This window comes from Salvelinus sp. IW2-2015, linkage group LG4q.1:29 (assembly GCF_002910315.2).
Source record: "Salvelinus sp. IW2-2015 linkage group LG4q.1:29, ASM291031v2, whole genome shotgun sequence".
NCBI classification, from domain to species: domain Eukaryota; kingdom Metazoa; phylum Chordata; class Actinopteri; order Salmoniformes; family Salmonidae; genus Salvelinus; species Salvelinus sp. IW2-2015.
This window is the reverse complement of record NC_036842.1, coordinates 69,252,020-69,265,335: the sequence shown is the minus strand read 5'-3', so window position 1 is coordinate 69,265,335 and position 13,316 is coordinate 69,252,020. Positions and strand designations below refer to the sequence as shown.

The 13,316-nt window shown below is 41.1% G+C and overlaps 1 pseudogene; it reads left to right on the top strand.

The window, feature by feature from the left end:
• The first annotated feature begins 879 nt into the window (after positions 1-879).
• On the top strand, positions 880-9,971 carry LOC111961173 (peroxisomal membrane protein 11A-like; annotated as a pseudogene).
• The last annotated feature ends 3,345 nt before the right edge of the window (positions 9,972-13,316 follow it).

Sequence of the window (13,316 nt, the reverse complement as noted above, 5' to 3'; positions counted from 1 at the left end):
ATCCCTACATCCACATAACCCTAGTTTTCATGTAGGTTACTACTAGAGTGGTAATACATCGTAGGCCTATTTACAGCAATATATTAGTCAGCATTATTACCTTTATGTCCACATCCAGGCTCAAAAGATTAAAACAAATATATACAGTGGGGCAAAAAAGTATTTAGTCAGCCACCAATTGTGCAAGTTCTTAAAAAGATGAGAGAGGCCTGTATTTTCATCATAGGTACACTTCAACTATTACAGACAAAATGAGAAAAAGAAATCCAGAAAATCACATTGTAGGATTTTTTATTTGCAAATTATGGTGGAAAATAAGTATTTGGTCAATAACAAAAGTTTATCTCAATACTTTGTTATATACCCTTTGTTGGCAATGACAGAGGTCAAACGTTTTCTGTAAGTCTTCACAAGGTTTTCACACACTGTTGCTGGTGTTTTGGCTCATTCCTCCATGCAGATCTCCTCTAGAGCAGTGATGTTTTGGGGCTGTGCTTGGCAACACGGACTTTCAACTCCCTCCAAAGATTTCTTCTATGGGGTTGAGATCTGGAGACTGGCTAGGCCACTCCAGGACCTTGAAATGTAGGATTGGATTGACCGTGTTACTGGCTGTAGATTAAAGTAGGATCAGGATAGGGGTAGTCTAATCTAGACTGCACAGGTCTCTTTTGATAGAGGAGTATTGGTTGTGAAACCTAATCCAGTCATTTTAGATATAGGAATAAGAGATTGGTAGTAGTAGAGGGGCCATCAATGGAATGCTAGTCCTTGATTATTGCCCTCGCATTGACTGCACCCACTTGGGACTGTTCGAATAGTTTGCAATGCATCATTCCTTTCTCCCTAGTTATGGCTGAACTGAGTGGCACATAGAAAATGATAGAGGACTCTTCTTTATATCTGTCCCATTATGCCATATGTGAGTGCACGGGCAGCGTCATTGAGGCCATCTCCATTCTGAAGAAGTCCATTTTCTTCTTCTTCTACTTCCATGAGTTGGTAAATAAACCAAAAGGGTAAATACTGCCACTTGGAGTGTGTTGTTTGAACAGGTATAAAGCCAAGGTTGGCGATTTACTGCCGCAACCAGCTATGGAATGTTTGCTCACAAGCATAATTCATTGGCTGATCCCTTCTGATGACCTGGATGGAATTATGTGATCCTTCCTTAAAGATATTCTCAGGTACTTTGTATACTTTTTAGCCAGCAGTACTAAAAGTAGCACTCACGAGCCAAAAGTTGTCCCTGAAAATTGTGTACGACGTCACATACTGTGCATTTGGAAAGTATTGAGACCCCTTAACTTTTTCCACATTTTGTTACGTTACAGCCTTATTTGAAAATTTATTAAACAGTTTTTTCCCCTCATCAATCTACACACAATACCCCACAATGACAAAGCGGGAAAAAAAGAAAAAAAAATGTCGAACGTTTTCAACATAAAACACTGAAATATCACATTTACATAACTATTCAGACCCTTTACTCAGTACTTTGTTGAAGCTCCTTTGGCAGCGCTTACACAATTACAACCTCGAGTCTTCTTGGGTATGACGCTACAAGTTTTGCACACCTTTTCATTTGGGGAGTTTCACCCATTCTTCTCTGCAGATCCTCTCAAGCTCTGTCAGGTTGGATGGGGAGCGTCGCTGAGCAACTATTTTCAGGTCTCTCCAGAGATGTTCAATCAGGTTCAATTCTGGGCTCTGGCTGGGCCACTCAAGGACATTCAGACACTTGTCCTGAAACTACTCCTGTGTTGTCTTGGCTGTGTGCTTATGGTTGTTGTCCTGTTGGAAGGTGAACCCTTGTCCCAGTTTGAGGTCCTGAGCACTATGGAGCAGGTTTTCATTAAGGATCTCTCTGTACTTTGCTCCGTTCATCTTTGCCTTGATCCTGACTAGTCTCCCAGTCCCTGCTGCTGAAAAACATCCCCACAGCATAATGCTGCAACCACCATGCTTCACCATAGGGATGGTGCCAGGTTTCCTCCTAATGTGACGCTTGGCATTCAGGCCAAAGAGTTCAATCTTGGTTTCATCAGACCAGAGAGTCTTGTTTCTCATGGTCTGAGAGTCTTTAGGTGCTTTTTGGCAAACTCCAATCGGGCTGTCATGTGTCTTTTACTGAGGAGTGGCTTCTGTCTGGCCACTCTACCATAAAGGCCTGATTGGTGGAGTGCTGCAGAGATGGTTGTCCTTCTGGAAGGTTCTCCCATCTCCACAGAGGACCTCTGGAGCTCTGTCTGAGTGACCATCACCTCCGTGACCAAGGCCCTTCTCCCCCGATTGCTCAGTTTGGCCCGGCAGCCAGCTCAAGGAAGAGTCCTGGTGGTTCCAAACTTCTTTCATTCAAGAATGATGGAGGCCACTGTGTTCTTAAGGACCTACAATGCTGCAGAATGTTTTTGGTACATTTCTCCAGATCTGTGCTTCAACACAATCCTTTCTCGGAGCACTACGGACAATTCCTTCGACCTCATGGCTTGGTCTGACATGCACTGCCAACTGTGGGACCTTATATAGACAGGTGTGTGTCTTTCCAAATCATGTACAATTAATTGAATTCACCACAGGTGGACTCCAATCAAGTTGTAGAAACATCTCAAGGATGATCAATGGAAACAGGATGCACCTGAGCTCAATTCAAGTCTCATAGCAAAGGGTCTGAATACTTATGTAAAAAAGGTATTTATGTTGTTAATATTTAATACATTTGCAAAAAAAACAGTTTTCACTTTGTCATTATGTCATTATTGTGTGTAGATTGATGAAGATTTTTATTTGTTTAATCCATTTTAGAATAAGGCTGTAACGTAGCAAAATGTGGAAAAAGGGAAGGGGTTTGAATACTTTTCGAATGCACTGTATGTGCAGATATGTGCACCATGTCATTGCTCTCTCTGATGGGTGACACCTGGAGGGGGTTGGAGACAATCATAAGAACAGGTGAAACAGATCAGGGTGTGACACAAGTAAAAGTAAAAGTCACCCAGTAAAATAATACTTGAGTAAAGTCTAAAAGTATTTGGTTTTAAATATACTTAAGTATCAAAAGTAACTGGAATTGCTAACCAGACGGCACAATTTTCTCATTTCTTATTGACTGATAGCAGGGGCACACTCCAACACTCAGACATAATTTACAAACGAAGCATTAGTGAGTCCGCCAGATCAGAGGCAGTAGGGATCACCATGTTTTCTTGATAAGTGTGTGAATTGGACTATTTTCCTGTCAAAATGTAACGAGTACTTTTGGGCGTCAGGGAAACTGTATGGCGTAAGAATGACATTATTGTCACGCCCTGACCTTAGTTTTCTATATTTTCTGTATTATTTTGGTCAGGACAGGGTGTGACGAGGGTGGGTATAGGTGTGTTTGTCTTGTCTAGGGTTTTTTGTTTATCTATGGGGATTTTGTATGTCCAGGGAATGTAGGTTTATGGTGGCCTGAATTGGTTCCCAATCAGAGGCAGCTGTTTATCGTTGTCTCTGATTGTGGATCCTATTTAGGTTGCCATTTTCCATTTAGGTTTTGTGGGTAGTTGTCTATGTGTTGTTGCATGTCAGCACGCTGTTATTTATAGCTTCACGGTCGTTTTTGTTTGTTTGTTTGTTTGTTTGTTTGTTTGTTTGTTTGTTTGTTTGTTTGTTTGTTTGTTTGTTTAGTGGTTCATTCGTTTATTAAACAAGAATGTATTCACATCACGCTGCGCCTTGGTCTCCTCACCTCGACGATCGTGACAATTATTATCTCTAGGAATGTAGTGAAGTAAATATAAATAGTAAAGCAAAGTACAGATACCCCAAAAAATGACTTAAGTAGTACTTTAAAGTATTTTTACTTAAGTACTTTACACCACCGTTGGTTACATATGTGTAAGATTGGTGATTACTGCAAAGAAAGGAAAGGATTCTTGTTGACACTATTGGTTGAAACCGGTAGTATTCGAAAGGGCCACTTGCCAAACTCACCTGTCCATCTGCAAAACCCTTTGTACTGAAACCAAGCTATCAGAGCAGTTGCCTAGTTAGCAGAGGCTGCTTAGCTTGTCTAAAAGTTGTAGCTATATTTTGTTCCATTTTATTTGCAGCATGAAATGACCAGCCATGTATCGCAATGGATCAAAGTCAGGGAAGGGATCTTATTTTCAGGTATGTCATTGGTCTTGGTAGCCAGATAGCTAAATTAGGTTATTAGTAGTTACTAGCTACAGATTTGTAATTTTTCTAAATTTATTTCACCTTTATTTAACCAAGTAGGCCAGTTGAGAACAAGTTCTCATTTACAACTGCGACCTGGCCAAGATAAAGCAAAGCAGTGCGACACAAACAACAACACAGAGTTACACATGGAATAAACATACATACAGTCAATAACACAATAGAGAAGTCTATATACAGTGTGTGCAAATGAGGTAAGATAAGGGAGGTAAGGCAATAAATAGGCCATATCGGTAGGATAGTCCGTTTTACGAGGGTATGTTTGGCAACATGAGTGAAGGATGCTTTGTTGTGAAATAGGAAGCCGATTCTAGATTTAATTTTGGATTGGAGATGCTTAATGTGAGTCAGGAAGGAGAGTTTACAATCTAAGCAGACACCTAGGTATTTGTAGTTGTCCACATATTCTAAGTCAGAACCGTCCAGAGTAGTGATGCTGGATGGGCGGGCAGGTGCGGGCAGCGATCGGTTGAAGAGCATGCATTTAGTTTTACTTGCATTTAAGAGGAGTAGAATGCCACGGAAGGAGTGTTGATGGCATTGAAGCTCGTCTGGAGGTTAGTTAACACAGTGTCCAAAGATGGGTCAGAAGTATACAGAATGGTGTCGTCTGCGTAGAGGTGGATGAGAGAATCACCAGCAGCAAAAGCGACATCATTGATGTATACAGAGAAAAGAGTCAGCCCGAGAATTGAACCCTGTGGCACCCCCATAGAGACTGCCAGAGGTCCGGACAACAGGCCCTCTGATTTGATACACTGATCTCTGTCTGAGAAGTAGTCGGTGAACCAGGCGAGGCAGTCATTTGAGAAACCAAGGCTGTTGAGTCTGCCAATAAGAATGTGGTGATTGACAGAGTCTAAAGCCATGGCCAGGTCAATGAATACAGCTGCACAGTATTGTCTCTTATCAATGGCGGTTATGATATTGTTTTGAACCTTGAGCGTGGTTGAGGTGCACCCATGACCAGCTCGGAAACCAGATTGCATAGCGGAGAAGGTATGGTGGGATTCGAAATGTTCGGTGATCTGTTTGTTAACTTGGCTTTCGAAGACCTTAGAAAGGCAGGGTAGGATAGAGATAGGTCTGTAACAGTTTGGGTCTAGAGTGTCTCCCACTTTTAAGAGGGGGATGACCGCGGCAGCTTTCCAATCTTTGCGGATCTCAGACAATACGAAAGAGAGGTTGAACAGGCTAGTAATAGGAGTTGCAACAATTGCGGCGGATAATTTTAGAAAGAGAGGGTCCAGATTGTCTAGCCTGGCTGATTTGTAGGGGTCCAGATTTTGCAGCTCTTTCAGAACATTGGCTATCTGGATTTGGGTGAAGGAGAAATGGGGGAGGCTTGGGCAAGTTGCTGAGGGGGGTGCAGGGTTGTTGACCGGGGTAGGGGTAGCCAGGTGGAAAGCATGGCCAGCCGTAGAAAAATGCTTATTGAAATTCTCAATTATCGTGGATTTATCGGTGGTGACAGTGTTTCCTAGCCTCAGTGCAGTGGGCAGCTGGGAGGAGGTGCTTTTATCCTCCATGGACTTTACAGTGTAATGGGTAATACAGAAATACAGTAATGGGCTATTGTGATTCTCCATTATCTGTTACGGGATAGGTACTGTTCAATTATGAATATGTAGTGCCTTGTGAAAGTATTCATCCCCCTTGGCGTTTTTCCTATTTTGTTGCATTACAACCTGTAATTTAAATTGATTTGTATTTGTATTTAATGTAATGGACATACACAAAGCAGTTTAAATCGGTGAAGTGAAATGGAAAAAATAACTTGTTTAAAAAAAAAATAAAGAATTCAAAACAGAAAAGTGGTGCGTGCATATGTATTCACCCCCTTTGCTATGAAGTTAATTATGTCCACCTGTGTGCACCTGTGTGCAATCTAAGTGTCACATGATCTGTAACATGATCTCAATATATATACACCTGTTCTGAAAGGCCCCAGAGTCTGCAACACCACCAAGCAAGGGGCACCAGCAAGCAATTAGCACAGAGCTCTCCGAACAGGTCCGGGACAAAGTTGTTGATAAGTACAGATCAGGGTTATGTTATAAAAAAATATCTGAAACTTTTGAACATCCCACGGAACACCATTAAATCCATTATAAAAAATGGAAAGAATATGGCACCACAACAAACCTGCCAAGAGAGGGCCGCCCACTAAAAATCACAGATCAGGCCAGGAGGGCATTAATCAGAGAGGCAACAAAGAGACCAAAGATAACCCTGAAGGAGCTGCAAAGCTCCACAGCGGATATTGGAGTATCTGTCCATAGGACCACTTTAAGCCGTACACTCCACAGAGCTGGGCTTTACGGAAGATTGGCCAGAAAAAAGCCACTGCTTAAAGAAAAATATAAGAAAACGTTTGGTGTTCGCCAAAAGGCATGTGGGAGACTCCCCAAACATATGGAAGAAGGTACTCTGGTCAGATGAGACTAAAATTTAGCATTTTGGCCATCAAGGAAAATGCTATTTCTGGCGCAAACCCAACACCTCTCATCACCCCGAGAATTCCATCGTCACATCTGGAGGAAACCTGGCACCATCCCTACGGTGAAGCATGGTGGTGGCAGTATCATGCTGTGGGGATGTTTTTCATCAGCAGGGACTGGGAAACTGGTCAGAATTTAAGGAATGATGGATGGCACTAAATACAGCGAAATTCTTGAGGGGAACCTGTTTCAGTCTTCCAGAGATTTGAAACTAGGACGGAGGTTCACCTTCCAGCAGAACAATGACCCTAAGCATACTGCTAAAGCAACACTCGAATGGTTTAAGGGGAAACATTTAAATGTCTTGGAATGGCCTAGTCAAAGTGCAGACCTCAATCCAATTGAGAATCTGTGGTATGACTTAAAGGTTGCTGTACACCAGCAGAACCCATCCAACTTGAAGGAGCAGGAGCAGTTTTGCCTTGAAGAATGGGCAGAAATCCCAGTGGCTTGATGTGCCAAGCTTATAGAGACATACCCCAAGAGACTTGCAGCTGTAATTGCTACAAAAGGTGGCTCTACAAAGTATTGACTTTGGGGGGGTGAATATTTATGCACGCTCAAGTTTTCTGTTTTTTTTGTCTTATTTCTTGTTTGTTTCACAATTTAATATTTAGCATCTTCAAAGTGGTAGGTATGTTGTGTAAATAAAATGATACAAACCCCCTAAAAATACATTTTAATTCCAGGTTGTAAGGCAACAAAATAGGAAAAATGCCAAGGGGGGTGAATACTTTCGGAAGCCACTGTAAACCTTGTATTGCTACGTATTGGCCGTTGAGAGGCTTTGAAGCCACCGGTCGGCCATATTGGCACTCCCCACTATGAGTCCGCCATAGGATGAATGGAATTCTATAGTATTTCAATTAAATGTTTCAAGGACAAAATGACATGTATTTAAGTATTTTTGTTGTTGTAGTGGGGACATTAAACATAGTCATCTCTAAAAATGATACTTTAAGGGAAATGATTGTATATATTTGTATTTGTTATTTTTATGTTTAGCTCACATATCATAATTTAAAAGTATGCATTAAGGTGTCTGTAATATAATAAATGTGTCAAAATAATTGTAGACATTAATAAATGCATTTCTATAGCTTCCAAAATATGTTTTACAATGGTGGGGGAGAGCCAAGATGGAGGCTCGGTGGCTTCAACACAATGGTGGGGGAGAGCCAAGATGGAGGCTCGGTGGCTTCAACACAATGGTGGGGGAGAGCCAAGATGGAGGCWMGGTGGCTTCAACACAGCGCCACCTATCTATCATCTTGTGCAGCGGTATTCAACTCTTACCCTACCAGGTCTGGAACCCGCTGGTTTTCTGTTTTGCCTGATAATTAATTGTATCCTCTTGGTATCCCAGATCTAAATCAGTCCCTGATTAGAGGGGAACAATGAAAAAACGCAGTGGACCTGGCTTGGAGGTCCAGAATTGAGATTGACGGATCTAGTGTATATATAAATCATTGGTACTGTTTGGATTTGCCAAAAGATTCAGATTCTACCGTTACGCTTGTTTACACTGAGCTGCACTGGGGTCGGGACGCCATCATGGTTGGATTAAGACACCGCTGAGTCAGCGCAAGATATGGGTTGGAAATCGTACCTTAATGCATGGATGGGATAAGGCACTATACTCAAAATGTTACTTTTATCCAAACTCCTACATCGAGAAGATTGAAATACTGCTAGTGTTTCCTGAAAACCGCCCTTTTCTCCCTCAATATGCATGTGCCTTGTCAAAGTATTTGCTTTGCAACAATTCTGCAATTAAAGAGCTTGTTGTCAAACTGCAGAGTCTGGTGTCCAACATGAGTTCTGGAAGGAAATGTGAGTTTGTACAGCCTTCACCACCAACAAATACTGCACTCTCCAGGGACATACTGTTACTAACTAACCGGATGAACAAGTGTTTTTGAAACAAGAAGTAGGCTAATTATTATTGGAAAGAGGTTCTCTAGTCTACCATTAATGTTTGGTTCAACAATATGTCAAATGTAGCCTAATTGATAACTGTTTTCATTCATGAGCATGTGCTGAATTCTGTCTTTGTTCTTTGTTTCAGTGTTCAGACTGGGGAACACTGTGAATTCCATTGACGAAGCCAGGCAGACCTTGCAGCTCTCTGACCCTGTGCTGCGCTTCTGCCTTACTGTGGCCAACCTCAACCGGCCCTTTGCTTTATCTGCAACAATTTGCTCTGGGCCAGAAATGTTGGCATTGTCTATGATATCAACAAGGAGCGGTGGAGCTTGAATGCCTCTCGTATCTACTTCTTGTCCCTGGTTAATAGTCTAACCAGAGATGTTTACATTATTACCCAGATTATGGTTCAGAGAACCAAAAATAGTCTGTTTCAACAGAAAATGGATCAGCACCTCAAAGACAGACCCGATCAGGCTTTTCTTGTTCCTCAACCGGATGCTTTTCTGCTCCTGCTTATTGAGAGTCTTAAAAGACATCCCTCGGTTGCCCTTGACACACTGAAAAACATTTGATATTTCCTTTTCACTGGACAAGCTGGGCATTTACCGGTCAAACCCAGAGGTGGTGGGCTTTTGTGGGCTAATCTCCTCTCTGTTAGGGATAATGTCACCCCAGTTTGAAAATTAAACCATAACCTAGAGTTAACGGTAAATGAATGGAGCTAGAGTTATTAAATGAAGAGAAGCTATACACAGTATGATGGGCAGATGCAGGTACTAAGGTTTGTAGTCAAACACTGGTGAGACAGAATTTTGCACGGGTTCCTGACTTTGAATATCACTACAGGTGAAGCTACATGTTGGCAGAAGTTCACTGATGATAGCAACCCCTTCAGATAGTTAAACTGTTTGGAGCTTAAAGGGCAAACACTTTTATGTGTATTTTATGAGTAGCTTTCATTTTTTAAATCACTTCATTTTTTAAATGATTACTGTTGGGACCAGCAACAGCTCATTGGTTGACACATCGGTATCATTAGACATCTTTAAATTAGTAGATTATAAAGGGAACTTTGCAGTAGTTTAGGAATCACAAAGACAGAGACTGGACAGGGATCTTAGTAAACTTTATTGTTTACTAGTGTTTGATTGAACGTAGAGCACTGTAGTTGGGTGCCATAATGCTTTATTTTACAGAAATTTGACAGATCAAGAGTTGCATCATCCAGCCAGCATGGCCACACTAATCCAAGCCCACCAGTTAGCATCGTATCCTTTATGGCTTTATCATTAGTTATAGATATTTTCTGTTCATTGTGAGAAAAATACAGTTAAGTTCAAAATGTCTATGCAAATCATGTATTCCATAATAGAAAAGCATTATTAATACAGTAGATTTCTATGTATAATGCAATGTATGTAACAAAATGGGTTGAATTAGATTTTTTTTAACTGTTCAATAAGAAAATAAAGAGATCCGATGGACTTTTATGCAATTATTCACAATGCTGATGTAAAGGTACACTTATTTGAAGTCCTGAGTTGAACAAAGTTTTAAAAAAAATAACATGGTTAATTACCAAGCAGTTTGATAAATGTGGCCCCTGGGACTGAAAAATATTGAGAAACACTAAAAAGTAGATGACTAATTTGGGGTTGAAATCTTTAATTTGGAGAAAATATTTGTCCTTCTTTGCTTTTATAAAACAGACAATTATTGATGAAAAGAGCTTTATTTATTTTTTCAGAGACATTAATACATTTTGTAGTATTTTTCTAGAGGAAAAGTTGGTGATAAAGCATCCCCCACATACAATTGCAAATATATATATACTGTATATATATATACAGTGGGGAGAACAAGTATTTGATACACTGCCGATTTTGCAGGTTTTCCTACTTACAAAGCATGTAGAGGTCTGTAATTTTTATCATAGGTACACTTCAACTGTGAGAGACGGAATCTAAAACAAAAATCCAGAAAATCACATTGTATGATTTTTAAGTAATTAATTTGCATTTCATTGCATGACATAAGTATTTGATACATCAGAAAACCAGAACTTAATATTTGCTACAGAAACCTTTGTTTGCAATTACAGAGACAATACGTTTCTGTAGTTCTTGACCAGTTAGATCACACACTGCGCAGGGTTTCTGGCCGAATCTCGCCTGGGATCAGACCTAGTATCCTTCGTGATAGGTTTTCGGGGGACAATTCGCTGGGCCAATACCGGACTTTCGCAGTGCCCTCCCAAGATTTTTCTATTGGGTCAGCGTCTGGAGGATCTGGCCTAGGCCCTCCGGACCTTGGATGCTTCTTAACGGGCCTCCGTTAGTTGCCCTGGCTTGTGTGTTTGGGTTCGTTGTCATGCTGGAAGATCCAGCCACGACCCATCTTTAATGCTCTACTGAGGGAAGGAGGTTGTGTGCCCAAGATCTCGCGTATACAATAGGCTCCCATCATCTCCTCAATACGGTGTTCAGGGTCGTCTGTCCCTTTTGGCGAAAAGGCATCCCAAAGAATGATGTTTCACATCCATGCTTCACGGTTGGGATGGTGTTCTTGGGGTTGGTACTCATCTTATCCTTCCTTTCCTCCAAACAATGGCCGAGTGGAGTTAGACCTCAAAAAGCTCTATTTTTGTCGTCAACTCAGACACACAACCTTCTCCTTCTCATCTCTCTGAGATCATCAGATGGTTCTTGGCAAACTTCAGTGGGCCTGAGATTGCGCTGTGCTTGAGCAGGGGGCACTTGCGTGCGCTAGGATTTAATCCATGGGGGTAGTGTGTTACTAATTGGTTTTCTTTGAGACTTGTCGGTCCCAGCTCTCCTTTCAGGTCATGACAGTGTCCTGGCGTGTAGTTCTGGGTGATCGCTCACCTCCTCTGTCACTTGATGCCCACAGAGGTGAGATCTTGCATGAGCCCAGACCGAGGGTGATTGACCGTCATCTTGAACTTCTTTCATTTTCTATAATTGCGCCAACAATTTTGCCTCATCTCAAAAGCTGCTTGCCTATTGTCCTGTAGCCATCCAGCCTTGTGCAGGTCTACCCTTTATCCTGATGTCCTTACAGACAGCTCTCTGGTCTTGGCCATTGGTGGAGAGGTTGGAGTCTGTTTGATTGAGTGTGTGGACAGGGTGTCTTTATACAGGTAACGAGTTCAACAGGTGCAGTTAATACAGGTAATGAGTGGAGAACAGGAGGGCTTCTTAAAGAAAAACTAACAGGTCTGTGAGGAGCCGGAATTCTTACTGGTTGGTAGGTGATCAAATACTTAACGTCATGCAATAAAATGCCTAATTAATTACTTAAAAATCATACAAATGTGATTTTCTGGATGTTTGTTTTAGATTCCGTCTCTCACAGTTGAAGTGTACCTATGATAAAAACTACAGACCTCTACATGCTTTGTAAGTAGGAAAACCTGCAAAATCGGCAGTGTATCAAATACTTGTTCTCCCCACTGTATATATATATATTACATTTACCTTTCGCCAAGTAGAGGCTTCTTGTCTGTCTTGAATAGACTGAGGAAATTGTGCAAAGAAGGAAGCAAAAAAAGAATAGTTACACAAATTTGTTCCCAAAGGTCGACAATCTGTAGTGATTTATACTAGACAAGAGATTTTATTTCACATTTCTATTGAGACATTTAATTTACCAATATCAACAAAGGAAACGCACCAGCAACAGCGAGACAATAAACTAAAAATTATTCTAGAGTTGTTTGATTTGTAAGCAGTATGCACATTAAATGGCATTTTGCATTTCAAGAGCACATTGTGGGTGTCTTAACAGTTTTCAAGGACCTTTAGCCACAAAGCTGTAGTTGTACACATGAAAAATAAAATTTAGGGACCAATAATTTGAGTACATATATTTTGTTTCACCTGCGTGTCATGCAATCAAATCAATTATGAAAGATAACATTATGTTAAAGCCAATGTGACTCACATTTTCCTATTAGAAGGCACCTCGCTAACTCCTGCGTATATAACAATTAGCACTTATTCAGATGAATATGGCTCAGTACAATACTGCACACAGAGACAGTGGTCTGTACTAGTCTCATATCTGGTCATGTGCTTTCCAGAATACCACAGTCAGTAGCATACATTTCATTTATTACATTTAGAATTCAACAATAAAAAAGAACCCAAACTGTGACAGAAGAACCTCCACTATGTGTACATGTCAGGGATTAATCTAGCCCAGTCAAGCACTTCTGAGAGACCTTTCAGACATGTTTCTATACGGAGCTCTGAAACCATGTGGTTTGTGACAGTGGTGAAGAATTGTAATGGATGAAAAAAGGCCCTTAACATAGTCACAATTCATTTTTTATACTCCATTCATGATTATCAAACCGATATCCACAGAGCATTCATGAGGGAAACGAACAGAAATGAACCTATCACAAACACAAAAGAAATAAGGCCTAGATTCAATCCGATCAAGCGTTAAGCGGTGACAGCAGACACCCACATAGCGGATGTTGTGGCCCTCAGAGGTGGAACTGCATAGGAACCTTCAAATCGGTGAGCAGCTGCTCTTGCAACCATTGTCACAAAGCCACAACCGCCCCACTCGCGTTAGATGTTCAGAAGGAGAAAGTGTAGGTTATATAGGAATAATGACGCTCAACTTGAA